This window comes from Prosopis cineraria, unplaced genomic scaffold (genome assembly GCF_029017545.1).
Source record: "Prosopis cineraria cultivar Desert tree isolate PC_DT_omini unplaced genomic scaffold, ASM2901754v1 PC14, whole genome shotgun sequence".
NCBI lineage: Eukaryota > Viridiplantae > Streptophyta > Magnoliopsida > Fabales > Fabaceae > Prosopis > Prosopis cineraria.
In genome coordinates, this window is record NW_026555345.1 from 12,573,822 (window position 1) to 12,592,464 (window position 18,643).

Genomic DNA, 18,643 nt, shown 5'->3' on the forward strand with positions numbered 1-18,643 from the left:
GGCTCTACCCTTCACTTTCCTCCACATTTTTTCCTTTTTTCTCTCATTTTTTCTCTCTATTCAAATTATACATAAATATATATCCTTTCTTGTACATTTTTCTTTCCTCCCACTTTTTTCTCCATCCAAATAAGAGGTTAGATAATTTTTTAAATGTCAAAACTATGTACTATAACAAGAGAATTATCAAAGAAATGAAGAATCATAAAATGTATGGAGAGGAGGAGGAGGAAAGACTAATATATAACCCTGGCTATATCTTGTACACATGATCTAATTAGTTCAGTGTCAATATTTAATTGGAATCATTTGGTAAATTAAATGAATTTGAATATTATTGAAGGAAATTTTTGAACCAAAGAGCAGAGAGCTTGCGGTATCTTTTCAAGCCGTTCTTATAAGCAACAAAGTTGATCCCAAAGCGCACCGTGTAGCCAGCACACCACTCAAAGTTATCTAGGAAGGATGATGCGAAATATCCTTTTACATTGACGCCACACCTTAATTAAACAAAATAAAAAAAAAACAAAATCAACATAATGTATCTTATTTTTTATTTTAAAAATAGGGTTAAATACCCTCTTAAATTTTAGGTACATAAACATTTGAGATTTTAAACTTATTTTTAATTTAATATTTCTTTTTAATTTTTGAAAATAGTACAATATCTTCTTACCATTAACAAAAATTAATTTTGACAGTTAATTTATCAAAAATTTACATGAAAGGACATAAAAATTACATAAAAGACTACAAAAATTACAAACAAGTACCTCTATATTAACTTTTTATAGGGATACTTATTTATAATTTTTTTAGTCTTTTTCTGTAATTTTGGAATCATTTTCTTTAATTTTTTAGATCTTTTTTGTAATTTTCTTGTACATTATTGATTAATGTTAACATTTGTTAATGCTAAAGCCAATAATGCATTGTTTTCAAATGTTAAATGAAAATGTTGCATCAAAAATAAATTTAAAGTCTTGAATGTTCTTGGATCTATTGTTTTAGAGCAAATTTATTATTTAACTCTTTAAAAAATAATAATAAAGTGGCACTTCATTACTTGATTGCAAATCGAAGGCAATATAGGTGTCGGTGATGATAATCAATTCTAAAAGTATCTATCAAGGCTTGCTCCAGTGGCAGTGTTGGAATGTTGAACTCATCCACACCTACAAGTTGTTAAAAACAATAATGTATAAGTTCAAGGAAACACAAGTGTGTGTGTGTGCGCGTGCATGCACATCATTGTATGATATTAATCAATGCAATAAAAATCAATTAAACATGTTTAGAGGAAGTTATGAGAATTATTATTCTCATCTCATATGAAGACTCAATCAATCTTTTTTTTTTTTGTAGGATAAGAAAATTTTAACATCATTTGCAAGACCAAATAAATCTGACAAAGTCAGTTTAAATTTTAAGAGTTATTTTTTAATTATAATTATATTAAACTAAGACCAAACCCCAAACCCCTGCTTGATATCATAAATAAATAAATACTGAGAGACATGCAATTCGAGAACAAATAAGTAATTCTAGATAAGCAAATGATGTTGATTAAATATGATAATAATTTTAAAAAATAATATTAAATTCACTATATTTGTATCCATTGATTTCTTGAAACTAAATAAAAGAAATTAAAAGTATGAGAATTGAAATAAGTGTTTTTATAGAGTCTAAATGAGACATTATTTATAATTTATAAATAGAAAATTTTAATTTATATGAGTTTCTTTTAAATACAGCTATCTGTAAAAATATAGAAATATATATTAGTCATGGAAGTCACTAACAATGGTCCAAATTGTAACTGAATAAACTTCTTTTTTTAAAAAAGAAATCGTTAAATTAAAACTTAAAATCTCCATTTAAATTTTGTACCTAAATGGGAAATGAAATACTAAAAATGAGTGCATTAGTAAATAATACTCCCTCTATTTAAAATGTAAGGTATTTTTAACCGAATCTCATCTCTCAATAAAATAGTTACTTACTTTCAAACTAACTCTATCTTTTTATATTTACTCTTATTAAATATCCTATAATAAATATAAAATTATTCATTAATAGGGGCACTCTTAAAAAAAATAATGATTACACCTTAAAAAATTTAAAATATTTTATATTTTTAAACATCCAACTCCTCAAAAAATGCTTTATTATTTTAATGGAGGGAGTATATATTTACCATTCTCAGTAATATAAATCAACAGGTTGTTATATTTATGCTTAATGTAGAGCAAGTACCTAATTCCTCTTGGATAAACATATAACCACTCAGAAGCAGCCTGCATAGATACAAATGAATAAAAGTTTAATTTCATCAAATGAGAAATGAGTCATTAAATAGTATTTAATTTAAAAACAAAAAGGGTACAAGTACCAACTTACCCTTGGACCAATGGGTGCACCATGGCGCTTAGCTGTCATATATATCAATAAAAAAAATTGAAATAATATGAATAAGTCAAGAAGAAATCGCATTTAAAGACCCAAAATTCATGAAAGTATCACTAAAGTGTTAAAAAATTAAAATTTCTCTTTGAAATGCCGTTGTTATATTATTATATATTCATAAAGTTATTATTTATATTATCTAAATTTAAGATATATCAATATCAAATTGAAAGTAAAACCTAGCCACTACAAAGGATACTAGTTATTAGTGCAATCACTAGAAAAACATATTTACTTTTCCTAATGTAAAAACAGTGTTTTCAATCCCAATGGTTATTGATTAATTATACTAGGAGTGGAAATAGGCAAAACAGAATTTTAGCTAAACATGCCAATTTATTTATATAAATAGGCTTAGTTCTAAACTCAAGCCAAAGTTTTTTTATAAACATGCTAGGTCAAGATTTTAATGGGTCAAGTTGTAAGTCCCTACAGGTTTATTTACTCATTTTCAATATTTTAATAAAATTTATTTAAATTTTGTTATACACACACACATATACTTTTATTTATATAGGAGAAGGAATGATAATAATTAATTAATATAACATAAAATCAAATGTTGCTCTCTTTGTTAATGTAATTTTCAACTTAAAAAAAATTAAAATGAGTGGGGACCGACTTTTTTCTTTGCTAGATTTTTTTTTTCCTGACGAGCGTGAGGGAGAGAAATCTTCTGGCGCCGTCGCCGGAAGAACGTGAAGCACTGGTTCGAAGTCGGAACAAAATGAGAGGAGGTGACGGTAACTTCTCAAATGATCAGAGTCTAATTCCTAGAGAGGAACCATGGATGATAGACGAAGGCATCGGCACTGTGGCGGAGGAGGCTGCCAATGGTGTTAACAAGCAGGGTTAGTCGCGTGGAAACACTATTTTGGAGAAGGAGGCTGGGTCTAGTATGTAGAAGAAGGCTGAGTTGGGAGGGGGAATGGGGGAAATGTGGAAGTCTTTTAAACAAGCTTTTACAAAAAGGAAGGATGAGGAAGAGAGGAGGAAGACTGGTGGAGTAATAATAAATGGAAATCAAGGATATCCGTGAAAATGACATCCAGAGGCCCTAACGTGATTATCCCACCCACTGAGAAAGAATGCTTGGCGAAGAAGTGGAGGAGTGCTTTGATAGTCAAACTTCTTGGGAGAATGGTCAGAACAGAGTATATGGAAAACAAACTACCACAAATGTAGGGTCGATGTGAGGATGTAGATGTAATTGATGTGGCGTCAGGTTTTTACGTAGTGCAATTTGATAACTCCAATGATCGTGATACAGCTTTAACTGGTGGTCCCTAGTTGCTGTTTGATCATTATCTTGCTATTCAACCATGGAAAGAAGACTTTGAACCGGATGAGGAGAAGATTACTAAAATTGTAGCTTGGGTTCGAATAGCTAATCTTTCTTTAGATTACTATGATAAGAATATCTTGTATGTGTTAGGGTCCCAAATTGATCGTGTACTGAAAGTTGATACTACCACTATGAGGAGGAAAAAGGGACGTTTTGCCAGAATTTGTGTAGAGTTGGACTTGAATGCTGCCCTGCGGCCTGTTATCTTCGTGAAAGGAAAAGAAAAAAAAGATCTAGTATGAGGGAATACATCTTATTTGCTTTAACTGTGGAAAATACGGACATGATGCTGACCATTGTTGAGGTAAAAAACAAAAACATGAAGGAGAAGGAGTACAGTGCTAAGAGAAGGTGAACAAGAATGCTACTGAAGATCCTATAATTTCTGAGAAGGGTTTAGTGAAGGTAGGATATCAGTTTGATGAAGGATGGGAGAAGCGAGAAGAGGAGTCAGAGGCTGATTCTGAAATTCAATATAATTCCTGGATGTTGGTGCAACGAGCTCGACTGTTCGGGCGAGGAGGGTGGTCGAAGGGTCAGGCAAACGAAGCACGGAGAGATAGAGGGAAGTCACAGATTGATCTGCGTAAGTCTCGATATTTTGTGTTGGATGTAAATAAAGAGAGTGAAGTCTACAGAAGTGAGTGCGCCATTACGTGATATCTCCAATAGAGGAAAGGATTATGATGAGGGAGTTAAGTCACGTGGTGTTTTGACAGGTCAGAGGGGAGGTCAAGAAAATGGGTCACTTAAGGGAAGTAAGGACGTGCAAGATTTGAAATCTAATAATGGGCCAGAGAAGAAAGGAATTAATAAGGTGGACGTGGAAATCTGGAATTAATCGAGCAAGAGAAAGATTGGGCTTGAACAAACTGATCACTTCTAGCAAGGATACAGTTAAAAAAGATACAGATCTGGACCATGAAGAAAGAAGTGGAGGTGAAGTATTGGGCTATGTCTCGGAACAGTCTATAGATGAGGGCAGCACTGATATGGAGCAAAACAATATGAAGGTGGACGATAACCCATTGGACCCAGGTGCAGATCATTCAGATGACTTCATGGTGCATTCAAACCCTCTGTCGTCTGGACATATTGAAGAAGCACCTGATGATGTGGAAATGTGTGAGCAACACCAAGTGGGTGTTTGATTGGGCTTTTGTTTAACCAAAGTTTATTTGTTTTTTATGGGTAGTAGATTAAACAATATTAAGATACTCATTTGGAATGTACGTGGAGTTGGACAACGGGGTTTCTCTGGCTTGCTATCAGACATTCGTAACAGATACAAGTTTGACTTCTTGGCTATTCTTGAGACCAGACAAGATAGTGCAAGAGCTAGTGGTATTGCCAAAAAAGATCGGACTGACTAATTTTGCATGTATTGAAGCAAAGGGATACAGTGGTAGGACATGGTGTTTTTGGGAAATTAGTGTCAATTACACGGTTAAAGAGAAGTATGAACAAGTGCTACATGGTGCATTTAATAATGGTACGTCAGGCGAATGGACTTTTTCAATAGTGTACGGAAGCCCAAGTTTTGCTCGAAGAAGGAATCTGTGGCAGCAGTTGCGGATTATTGAAGAGCGTGGAGTAAATAAATGATACATCGAAGGAGATTTTGATGCGACGTCGAAGGGAGATGAGAGAATTTCTTTAGCAATGAATCCCTCACGACCTGATCATCTTTTTCGGAGCTGGGTTTATGAGTCTAGTGTGATTGATATGGGTTTTCAAGGCCCTAGATATACATGGAGTAATGGGAGGTCTCGTAGTAGAATTGACAGGATTTTTGTAAATGCAGAATGGTTTGAATGCTTTTTCGGTGCATCAGTAAGGCACTTGCCCAAGTTCAAATTGGATTATTATGCCGTATTATTAAAATTGACAAATGATTTTAGTAGGGGAAGAATGGAGAAGGAGTTTGGATTCTTTGCTCTATAGGTTTCTCATGAGGGGTTTAAACCACTTGTTGAAAGGTCCTGGAATTCAACTCACAGCTGGGAAGAGAAGGCGGCCAGATTTACTTCAAATGTAACTGAGTGGAATAAGAATGCGTTTGGTGATATTAATAGACAGAAGAAGGAGTTGCTTTGTAAGCTCGAAGGAATAAATTGCAGGTTGAGTAGGCAGTACACGACTGACTTGGAGAAGGAACATATTTCTGTTTGGATTAAACTCGAAACTATTTTAGTCCAAGAGGAAGTTATGTGATTACAATGCTCACGATGTAGCTGGTATATGTATGGGGATGAAAACACTAAATACTTTCATGCCATGACTAATTGTAGACAGAGAAGAAAGCATATGGAAACCTTGAAGGGTAGTGATGGAGAATGGATTTATGATAAGCATTGAAGTCTTTAGCTAAGTTCTTTACTTCACTTTATGCGAAGGACTCTAATCCCACTAAAGAGGTGCATTTTGGAAGGAGTTTTCCAGCGTTATCACCGATATCTCTTGAGTCGCTGGGGAAGGACATATCCTATCAAGAGGTGAAGAATGCTGTTTTCTCTATGGGGCCACTTAAAGCTTCAGGCCTAGATGGTTTAAACCCATTATGTTTTCAAAATCAATGGGAGGTGGTGGATCCCTCAATATACCAATATACTCAACTTATTTTTTAGGCACCAGACTTGATGGGCAAAATAAATGATACTAACATTGTGTTAATTCCAAAGGTTGATAATCCTGAATGTGTGAAGGATTTTCAGCCAATTAGCTTCTGCAATGTGATCTACAAGATGGTAAAGTTCTAATGACAAGATTGAAATGTCTTATGCCCCAAGTTGTTGCCCTCAACCAATGTAGGTTTGTTCCCAGACGACAGAGTTCAGACAATATAATTGTGGCTCAAGAGATTATTCATTCTTTTTGCAAATGTAAGGGAAAGAAGGGTTTTATGGCTTTAAAAATTGATCTGCAAAAGGCCTATGATAGAATTAGATGGAAGTTTGTTGTTTAGTGCTTGGAGGAGTTGCAAATGCCATCTAATTTCATGAACCTGGTATCTAAATGCATTTCTATTGCTACAATGTAAGTGCTATGGAATGTTGAGACGGGGGCTCAGTTTAAACCTTTAAGAGGAGTTAGACAAGGAGACCCTATCTCTCCATATCTATTTGTACTAATTATGGAGAAATTGGGACACATGATTCAAAATGAAGTAGAGAATGAGTGCTGGCTTCTATTTAAATTAAAGAAAAATGGAATAGTTATATCACATCTTTTCTTTGTAGATGACTTACTATTGTTTGTTGAAGCTACCATAGATCAAGTAGGTATTATTAAAGCTTGTCTTGATGATTTCTATATCATATTTGGAGGAAAGTAAATGACATGAAATCTAGAATTTATTTCTTTGAAAATGTGGGGAGTTCTCAAGCAGATGATATTAGTAATTTTCTTAATTTCACTCCTACATCTGATCTTGATAAATATTTGGGTGCACCTTTGCATCACAAATGAGTTGGGAAGGATACTTATCAACACATTCTAAACAAGATGGATAGTCATTTATCATCTTGGAAGGCTAACACCTTGTCCATGGCAGGCAAACACACTTTGCTTTCTTCTGTGGTTATAGCTATACTGAATTACATTATGCAATCAACTCTTTTGCCAATGCATACATGCAAGGAAATTCATGGAAGATGTCATCATTTCATTTAGGGGGCACTAATTCGACTAGGAAAATATATCTTGTGGCTTGGGAAGATGTTTGTCAAAGTAAGGAGGATGGTGGTCTTGGGTTAAGAGAGGCACACCGTCAAAATAAAGCTTTCATGATGAAACTTGGGTGGGGATTGATAAATGGAGAGACACTCTTTGGGTAAAGTTCATGAGAGAAAAATACAAATGTGGCAATGATATTATACCCATTATGGAGGCTTGAAAAAGTTGTTCTAATACGTAGACAGGTATTCATAAAGCTTGGGATCAACGTATTAAAGGTGTTGCATGGTAGGTTGGTAATAGTACAAAGGTTAAGTTTTGGAAGGATTCTTGGCTTCCACATTATGACTTCCTTTTATGTTATGTTACCACATTTGTACCTAATGCTATGTGTGATGAATTGGTTAGTCAATAAATATGTTTCACCTATAAGGGGTGGAATGAGACCAAATTTAGAGTTTCTACCAGATTTTATGGTTAGCAAAATTCTATAGACCTTTATAAATAATAATAATGATTTACCAAGATAGAGATGGTCAAACAACAGGGATTTCACTAGTAGGTCTGCATATGAAAGCTTAAAACTAAGGATAGGGAACATAGGTTATGTGACAGGGAGACTCATGACCAACTCTTTTCTTGGTAAGCTCCAATTCCTCAGAGAAATAAATCATTTCTTTAGCTTTATGTGAGAGGGAGACTCATGACCAACTCTTTTCGAGTTGCTAGTACCCTTCAAGTCAATGGTTCATGTTTGATATGTCCTCAGGAAAATGGAGATATTTTTCATGTACTGAAGTGATTGCTACGAGTTGTTGGAATAGAATAACTCCTCCTGAGTTGAATAGGATTTTTTGGACATATAATATTTTAACAGAATGGATAGGTTGAAATCTCTCTCAATAGACCATAGTCAATGATTTTTAATGGGATATCTGGTTTGCTATGCTCTCTAGTCAAATATGGATTGGCAAAAACTTGAGAGTGTTTCAAGGTAAGGCTATCAAGGTGCAGACTATACTTGCTCAAGTGCATGCTATAATATGATGGTCAAATTCGAGATGGTTGCTTAAAGGTCAGAATATGAGTAAGAGTTGATGGAAAGCACTTGAGATGGGGATTATAAAGTTTAATATTGACGAAGCTTGTGGTGGTGATGGTTGTCTATTAGGTTGTAGTGGAATTGCATATGATCACACTAGAAATACATTGGGAGGATTCCTTTATCATATTGGGCAGGGAAGCAGTCTGCATGCAAAACTTTCGGGATTGCTTTAGGCACTTAAGAGAGCTTGAGATTTGAATTGGAGAAAGGTTGAAGTCCAGACAGATTGTATGGGGCTGTGGAGGTGCTTAATGATGAAGAGTTGGATCATCATCCTAATCGTGGACTCATTGATCAGATCAAAAGCATGTTGAATAGAGATTGGAATGTGGATATTATCTGACATAGCGAAGTTGTGAATGTGGTTGCAAATATACTTGCCAAGGAAGCTCTCAAGCAACTGCAAGGCATCATTTTCTTCTCAAATTTTTTAGATTGTATTACTAGGTCTTTTATTTCTAATTTAAGGGTCTTGGACCATGTGTTGTTTTTTTTCTTTTGTTTTATCATAAAAAAATTAAAATAAATTAATACATATTGGTGTATATTATATATATATATATAGTGTAAAATATATATTAAAAAAAAGTAAACTTCTTTATAGATTTTAAGCACATAAACTTGACCTATTTATTTAAATAGGCTTGACCAAAGATTTAAATATGACCTTTTTGCTTAAGTAGGTTAAGCTAGTCAGGCCACCAGGCCCTGATTAAACAAGGCTATAGATCCTATCATCGTAAGTAGGGTTTTACCTATATGGTTGACGCAAGAATCAGTGAAGTAGTTGGGTTGAGGGGCAATATAGTGCGTATGGAAGGCATAATGAGGAGTGTAGTAGTTGATGCCAAAAAAATCATAAGGGCCTCTGACAACTCCTCTTTCTTCTTTGAACTTTGGCAATCTGCTTCCCATTGGACTTCTCATGCTTTTTGGGTATTCTCCCCTCATCATTGGATCCATAAACCTTCAAAACCCAAACAAATAATTAATTAAAAAAAAAGGAAAAAAGATTCACCATTATAGTTAAGGGGTGTTTGGTAAATCTATATTTCTCTCCCTGATAGTGCTTTTGCATTTTCTAGAAAGCCTAAAGATGTTTAGGTATCAAATTTTACCCCCATTCAACTTCTTGAAAAGCACATTCTTAACTAACTTTTATTAAATTAATTTTTATTAAATAAATTTTTAACAGACTGACATTTTAACCAATAAAAAAGCAAACGAGCACTTAATATATATTCTTTAATTTATAAGGAGAAATATATATATATATATATATATATATACTCCTTTTGATTTAAAATATAAGTATTTTTTCTACCTAATCTTAATTCAAAATATAAGCAACTTAATACATGTAAAAAAAAATTTCCTCATTTTATCCCTCATATTTATTAACCTAAATCTTCTTATATAAATTTATCTCTTACTCATCATAAAGTGCATTGATAATTGAGACTAAGGATAAAATGAAAAAATAGTACACACACATTTTCTTCATCTCTCTGTATAAGATATTTTTAAAAAACTTATATTGTCTCTAAATATAATGAATGTCATAATAATTGAGTAATTGAATGATTTTACCCATGTTTTGAAAAAGAAAAGAGATATTAATTATATGCTTTATGCACTGCCATGATATTAATTGTGACATTTATTAGGAGCAAAACTCAAAAAATACCATGATTTTATGAGTTTTTAATTAAACAATAAATTTTTATTTGTATGTGAAATTTAGTTAAGAGCACTTTATATATAAAAATGAAAGGAGGGTGTGTGTGTGTGTGTGTGTTATAAGAATGAGGATTTTATTGTTGTATGAATTTTTAAAAAAGTTGTTGTTGTTGTGTGTGTGTGTGTGTGTGTGTTATAAGAATGAGGATTTTATTGTTGTATGAATTTTTTAAAAAGTTGCTTACATTTTCTACCGGAGCGGTGTATAATATGACATGCATGCTTTTCACCCCTCTAGTTATTACGAAAGATATTTTTGAAGGGGTTGGTGGCCTAATCACCACATGGGGGTTTGATTAATTTTTTTATATCACTTTTATTTAAAGTCATTATAACTTTTTTCAATGAACTTGTTTACGTTTAAATAATTAAAATTTTCTTTCATTTCTATACAATATTAATGGCTTAATTATCTCTCTTTAATTTCAATGAGGTGGCCGGAAAGAGTTAGCTTATAGTTTTCAAAAATTCATATGTAAAACAATATAGCACATACTTACCATCCCAACATGAAATCAAGACCTTGTGCTGCAGCATGTAGATTGGATCCCTTATGTGAGCAAGGTATAAAACAATGAGCAGCCAAAGTTATGCCTATCACACCCTTTTGAGATTCCTGCACCATCACCAATATAATTATTTGCTCATTCGCATTAATAACTAAATATCTTTTTAAGTATAAATTATACAAAATCTTCTTTCACTTCATTGTTGAAAGCAATCTATTTTCTTCTATTAAATTTAGATTCCCTCTTTGAAAAATATGGATGAAAATAGGGATAAACACATACAAGGCCCACTAAGAAACATATTCAAATTGCTGGCCCAATGGATTTTGAATTACTTTGCTGGCCCAGAGGCTTCAAGTGTATTTATTTAGATAAAAAGACTAAACTACCCTCAAATTAACTCACACGAACTCGTGCAGACAAATGAAATTTCTGTTGTGAATAACTACAACACAAATATTCTCATTAATAAGGGTAATTTAGTCTTTTCATCTTTAAAAATAATTAAAAAAAGAAAATTTTAGGGTTGTAAAAAGGAAACGCCAACCTGATATTTGGTTTTGTAGAGGTGGGCTGCATAGGCATGAGCAAGAAGTTGATTAGTGAGAAACTAGAGAGGGTTCGGTGCCAGAATTGCCGGTGGTGCAATTAGGGTTCAGCCATGCAGAGCAACGGACAGGAGCCGTTGCGCCGTCAGCATAGCCACTCACACTACAACCTGAAGGCTCATTCATTGTTATCCAATGCTTCACTCTATACCCATACTCCTTGAAGCATATTTCCACGTAATCCACGTAGTCTTTGCTGAATAAATTCACCATGTAGCCAACTAATTACTATTTTCTTCTCATATTATTATTGGAGAGGTTTCAAATGAGCCTAATTGAGCTCTAGCCATTACATTTTTTTTTTATTTAGAAGAGCAGGCACTAATAATCTCATGCAGGATTGGACCCGTACCCTCTTGTTGAGGAGTTTTCATGCCACAAGGTCATTAAAACCTATAGATGTTTCTAATTTATAAAATATGATTAATTTTTTTTACCAAAATTTAAAAAAAAAATGTCTTTCAATGTCAAAGTATACCACTGACAGGTTCTAAATAGTCTAACTTGTGCTCTTATGAAATGGCCCCGTGTTAATTAGTCGACCCATTTACCTATGCCAAATGGTTTAGGATGAAATCGGCTTTTAAATGGGCTAATTATTTTTTAATAGCTTTTAGCATCTTTTTTAAAAGAAAAAGCTTATATATTAATCTTATATATTTAAAGTGTTTATTTTCAATCAAATTAATTCGTGAATACATTATTTATTATTTATTTTGTAAAATTTATTTTATTATTAACACTTTGAAACTCACTTGTTTAATTTTTTTTAATTTAATTAGATGAAAGTATATTATTTTGATTTGCTGAAGCAGTCAAAAGTTGATTAATAATTTTGTTAATAGGAGTTGGTTAATAAAATTAGTAGTGTACAATCTAGTCATGTAGTCCCCTTCTGGCTTTCGTTAGTCATGTAGCCCCTTTAATTTTTTTTTTAAAAAAATCAAGTGATTATTAAACAAGTCAAGATATTGATTCAATGTTAAATAGTTTAATCATGGTTAATTAAACTATGGTGGAATTGATAAATTTTAAAATTATATATTTTAATTGTATATATTAAAATATGATTTGGAAACTAAAATAAACTTGCCAATAAATTTCAAATTTTAATATTCAAGTTTAGATAAATTAACACCCATCAATGAGGATAACAAACAATAATTCAAAATCCGCAACTAATAATTCATTATTATAGTATTCATATAAGGAATTCCATAACAATTAATAATTATGTATAAGAATATTGCGTATGTTATAGTAACATAAAATATAGGTAAAAAAAATTTATTCTGAAAATATTATTTACCAAACAAAAAAATTTAAAAAATATAAAGTTGAACTATTAACTATTAAGAGGTGGGATTTTCTTTCGTTTTTTTTTATTTTTAACAAATTTCAAGGTTTTTTTCCTAGTTCTAAAATATCTTTCACCTGATAATCTTGCCCTATCCATTTTTTTCTTAAAAAAAATTGAATTAAGCTACCATACTCATCTTTATATATATATATATATATATATTTAAATATACTTTCACCATACTAAGTGGTAAATACATTTGAAAAAAAAAAATCATACAAGTTTTGACTTACATAATGCGAGGACTTAAGAAGCCACCATACTCATCTTCCAACCCTTCCGGAAGGTCAAAGTGAAAAACAGTCACAAACGGTGTCAGACCTGCACATTCCACCAATTTTCATAATTATTTATGGTACGATTAGATCTACAAAATTTATTAAATAAAAAGTAATTTACAGCATTTTTGTAACAATTACATAAATGATTACCCTTCGATTTTTAAAATATAGATTAGAATCTAATTATAAATAGTAAAATCCTATCTATTAACTTATTTCAAATCAAGTTAATTAATTGGCATTTTAATAAATAAGATTTGATCAAACTGTAAAACAATATATATATATATATATATATATATTAAAAAATGAGCAATATATTCTAAATTAAAAGGTTGGGATGTTACCATTAGCCGATAAGTCGTTGATGAGGTTGTTGTAATACTTGATTCCCACTTGGTTTATACCTCCACTTAGATTCCCCTCTGTAGTATACATATTACATGGTTTACAAAGTTAAAAAAAAAAAGTAAATATTTAAAAAATTTCATAAATATAACCATGTAATCATGAAAGATGTTAAGTAACAAACTTACTTGGTAGTATTCTCGACCAAGAGATTGAAAATCTGTAAGCATCTAAATTCATGTCCTTCATCATCCTTACATCTTCCTGAAATATGTGTGCATGTATTATATTATCGTTATGAGACATGCGTATTGGATCTTCAATTTTTGTGGCAAAATCTTTTTTAAATTTGTTGTTATAATTTTAAAGAATGGATATATTACTGAGTTTTGATAAAAAAAGATTAATTTTGATCCTATTTATAAGACTCCTCACTATTTTCTATATTCATTTTTACTTTTTTACCCTTATTAAATTTTAAAAAAAATTAATAAAAATAATTCTTTTTCACACTTATTTAGGATAAATGTAGAAGCTTATTAAATTTTTAAGACAGAATTAATGATATTTAAGATTTTTTGAATCAGTAAAATATATTAAAAATAACTTATAAATAAGGTAAAAGAGAATATTAATCAAGTCACAAACTTTTTCATACCTTATAGTGGTGATATTCATCATTAGCTACATCTCAATTGCTCCCATCATTTATTTTTTCTGCATCAAATTTCACCAATGAATAAGTATAAAAGTTTTTCATACTCTTAATCTATGTAAAATTAAGCATCCACATATATCTATATCAAACATAAAATTTATAAAAAGTCACATTATTCGTATGCCCAAAATGTGTGACTCCCTTTAAATTCTATATAAAGCACAAGCACACAATCCAATTATTGCTTTTAGATTTTTTTTATTAATTCTATATTTAAAAATATATGTTACATAGATCTAAATTAGCATGAAACTTCTTTAAAAAAAAAATACATGACAATTGCCTATACATATATATATATATATATATATATATAATTTCGTAGAGTAAAGGAGCTCAGTGCTTTTTAAGCAATAGCTTAAATATTTATGAAAGGAAAAAAATGACGAAAGGAGAACTCATCTCATGTTTGGGATCTAATTCAATGAAAATTTAATTAATGAATGGCAATAAATAGAATATGGTTCTAAAATTAAACAAGAAAAATGGAAAATTAAAAAAAAAACTAGTGAGGTGCATATCATGCATGGCCAAAAAAAAAAAGACTAAAGTATACATTTAATTATTTAACTTTATACAATATTTTATTTTAGCCTTTTAACTTTTAGTCTTTTAACCTTAATACTGTTAGTTCGATTTCAACAAATTTTTATATTAAACTTTTATATATTGATAAAACATTTTTAAATGTTAATATATTAAGTTTAGTTTTCTCAAAATAACAATGATTGATATAAAAAATAATCATTTAAAATTAACGATGTTAGTGTTAGAGAACTAAAAAAATACTTTATAAAATTAAAGAATTAAATTAAAACTTTATATAAAATTAAAGGACAAAAAGTATATTTTAACAAAAAAAAAGTCTCATTGTTCATAATTGAGGAATAATATTAATAATTATGGGAATTTTCATACTACATATTGAAGATATGAGAGATAAAAGGCTAACATTTTTTTAAGAAAGATATTACTTTTGATCTCTACACTATACTTCAATTTTGGTATAGGTCATTGTATTTTTTTTTTTATATTTTAAGTTCCTACACTTTTCTTTATCTGTAACATTGGTCCCTATATTTTCAAATAGATGTTCATGTAACACAAATAGTGTTAATAATATTGACATGTCAATTAATATCGTTAATTTTATACTTACATGTCAAACTAATATTGACATAAATTATTTAATAAGTAAATTTTTTTTAAAAAAAGCCTACATTATATGAAATAAAAAGGCTGTCCTACATATTTTTGCTTATTAAAAAATTCATGTTTTGATTTTTTTTTTAATTTTTTCTTATTAAAAATTCATGTGAGCATTTAATTTCATTTTATGTAGGCTTTTTTGTTAAAAAAATTGCTCATTAAAATAACCTATGCTAGCATCAGTTTGATATGTAAGCACAAACTTAATGGTATTAATTGATATGTCAACATTATTAATACCATTTGTGCCAACATTGTAGACGAAGAAAAGTGTAGAAACCTAAAATACTAGAGAAAAGTATAAGGACATATATGAAAATTCAAGCAAAGTGTAGGAACTAAAATTAGTGTTTTTCCCATTTTTTAATTCAAGAAAACAACCACAAAATTAAATAACAAGTTGTACACGCTTGCCCTAATTAATTTTCAGAAAATAAATTTATACAACTGTGATAAAATCAAAAAATCAAAATGCATACAAATAACAAATTTTGAATTTTATGAAAATATGATAAAAAAAATAAAATATGACGAAAATGCCCATCATAATATATCTTTTTATAGTATAAAAGTTCTAACAAACTATATTGTATTGTTAATAAACTATGGCTAGTGAAACTCATATTATATTGTAGATAAGATGTTTTAAAATACTCCTTTCGTTTAAAAATATAATGCATTTTATGAAGAGTTAGATATTTAAAAATGTAAAGCATTTTTATTCTTTCAAGGTATAATCATTACCTTTTTTTCAAAAGTGTTCCTATTGATAATAACTTTATATTTATTATAGGGTGTTTAATAGAGGTAAATATAAAAAGATAAAGTTAGTTAAAAAGTAGGTAACTATTTTATTGAAAGGTAAAATTCAATTAAAAATATTTTATATTTTTTAATAGAGAAAATATATTTATAATATCTGGGTATTTTTGGGTGAAAGTATCCCATATACTTGGCCCTCTACCATCATCTCTAGCCTCACCTTCGAACAGTGACAGGCCATTAAAGAGGGATGGGTTAATTAAAAGATTAAATTCAACGTATTCATCTTATACTCTCAATAATAGGTGTATATATAATTTATGATATTTATATTGGAACCTAAACTTATAATAAAACTAACACTCATATAATTGTCAACAAATTTCTAGAAAAATGGTCCCAAATTATGTTATATGTATGTGAAAGATCCACAAATGAAATTGGCTTTTAGCATGGTCTAATTTTTTATTCATTTTTTATTTTATGTTTAGGCACTTTTTCTTTTTTGAAAATTATTCCTGTTTCTAGCTCAATGGCGATTCATTTGATCCAACTTGGCTCAATCATAAAAATATTTCTTGATTCAAATTGAGCTGTCAACAGTTTTAGTTAACGATCTAACTAGTCTAACTATTCGATTTAGTCTAGTTTTTTAAAACAATGCCCCTCACCCTAAAATGTAAGTAAAGAGATTATTTGTACAATTTTTAAAGATTAACAAAGCTTGCGATCAAGTTTTGACCTTTGAAAAAAAAACAGAGAGAGAGAGAGAGAAGATCATTTTCAACAAGAAAGATAAGGAGCTTTGCGCATCTAATCTAGGCTAAATTATGCAAAACTTTCCTAAATTTTAAAATATATATAAATAACCTCCTTAACCTTTAAAACTTAACAATAAATCTTTTTGAGCTTTTAAGATTATGCAAATAACCCTTAGCCATTAATTATGTACCTTCTTAAACCTTATTTTTGTGTGCATCTAAATTCCTAAACTTTGATTGATACATAGATAACCTCCTAAACTTTAAGTTATATGTAAATAATTAATGTATAAAATTAATTATATAGAATTATTTGTATAAATATAAGAGTTGATGGAGGTTCATTGTAAAGTTTTGAGTTGCCATAGGAGTTTGCATGCATATTTTCAAATGAGTTTTTAGTTAAAAGTGTAGAGGTTTGTGGTGAATCTTAGCCCATATGTGAAATTATAATGAAATGAGTAATTAGGGCTAAGATTAGATGGTAAATATGATATGTGTGAATATATGTTGAAAAAGGGCCAAATGGGCCAAGTAGTACAAAAAGATGTGTTAAATCATAAAAGGTTGAGAAATGTGGAAATTGGCTGTTGAAGGGTCAAATTTTGGGATATGTGTTTGTATGTGATATATTGTGGTTAATCAAGTGTATTAGGTCCTTTTAAACTTGGTTCAAGGCCTTTTATGGTCTAATGAGAGAAAGGGATTGATTTGAGGGCTTGGGTGCATGAAATTTTTATAAAAAGTGACTTTTTACACCTTGGGTGTTTAAATTTTGATTGGACTGTTAGATCGTGTCTAAAGTCTCATTAGCTAGTTTATGAATAAGCTTTGTGTGGGCACTTGAATCACTCTGATCAGACATTACATGTGAAAATGGCACATGCTAAAAATTTATCATTTGCTGTCAAAATGATAGTAAAGATTTTAGATTGTGCTGCGGTGCATGGTGTCTTACACCGTGATGCATGACACATAAACTTTAAGTGTGACACTTTGTGCCACATGCCGCGGTACACTTGCTGCATGCCACGGCCCATGGCCCATGTTCTAACTTGATTTTATAATTTGAGATGCATGCATTTGGTATTATGAATACGTATGATTTGCTTTCGCTGTGTGTTACTCAAATGCATTATGGTTTTAATGATTTTACAAACAAGTCTTTAGCTAAAGCTTTATAAATAAAATATTTGATTACTAATTGATGTGTTTGACGTGATAATTTTATTAGTCTTCTCCTGTATCTAAAGGATATAGGAGGAGGTTACATTCTCAGTTTTACCCATTGAGGGGCCTAGTAATATCTCTCAATTAATATAAGGGATAAATTACATCTTGACCACTCATATTCCTCTACATGCATTTCACTAAACTCAATCATAGCCTTTATGATCGTCTAGTTAAAGGTGACTTTTAACTAGGTTAAAGTACAGTGGTCATCATGTAGGAATTTATGATGATCTCAGGTCAAATGATTTAGTGATATGGTTACATATGAGATAAGCTTATCACTTTTATCATGTAGCTTTCTCATAGTAGGTCGGTCCAGTAATTCAAACCCTTTCAAGTACTTACGACTTTGATTTATATCTCTATAATTAATTAAAGTCATACTAGTCTTGTTTCATCTATGATCCCTTATAGATAGCCGACCATAGACATTTAAGACAATTACTATAGTTTGTTTAAGGATATTGTTATCATAGTGAACATGAAATTAATATGATAACAAAAAAGAAATTCTATAAAT

At 30.5% G+C, this 18,643-nt stretch overlaps 1 pseudogene; it reads right to left on the bottom strand.

Moving 5' to 3' along the window:
* Positions 1–334: 334 nt before the first annotated feature.
* LOC129293552 (beta-glucosidase 13-like) lies at positions 335–16,326 on the bottom strand (annotated as a pseudogene).
* Positions 16,327–18,643: the final 2,317 nt, after the last annotated feature.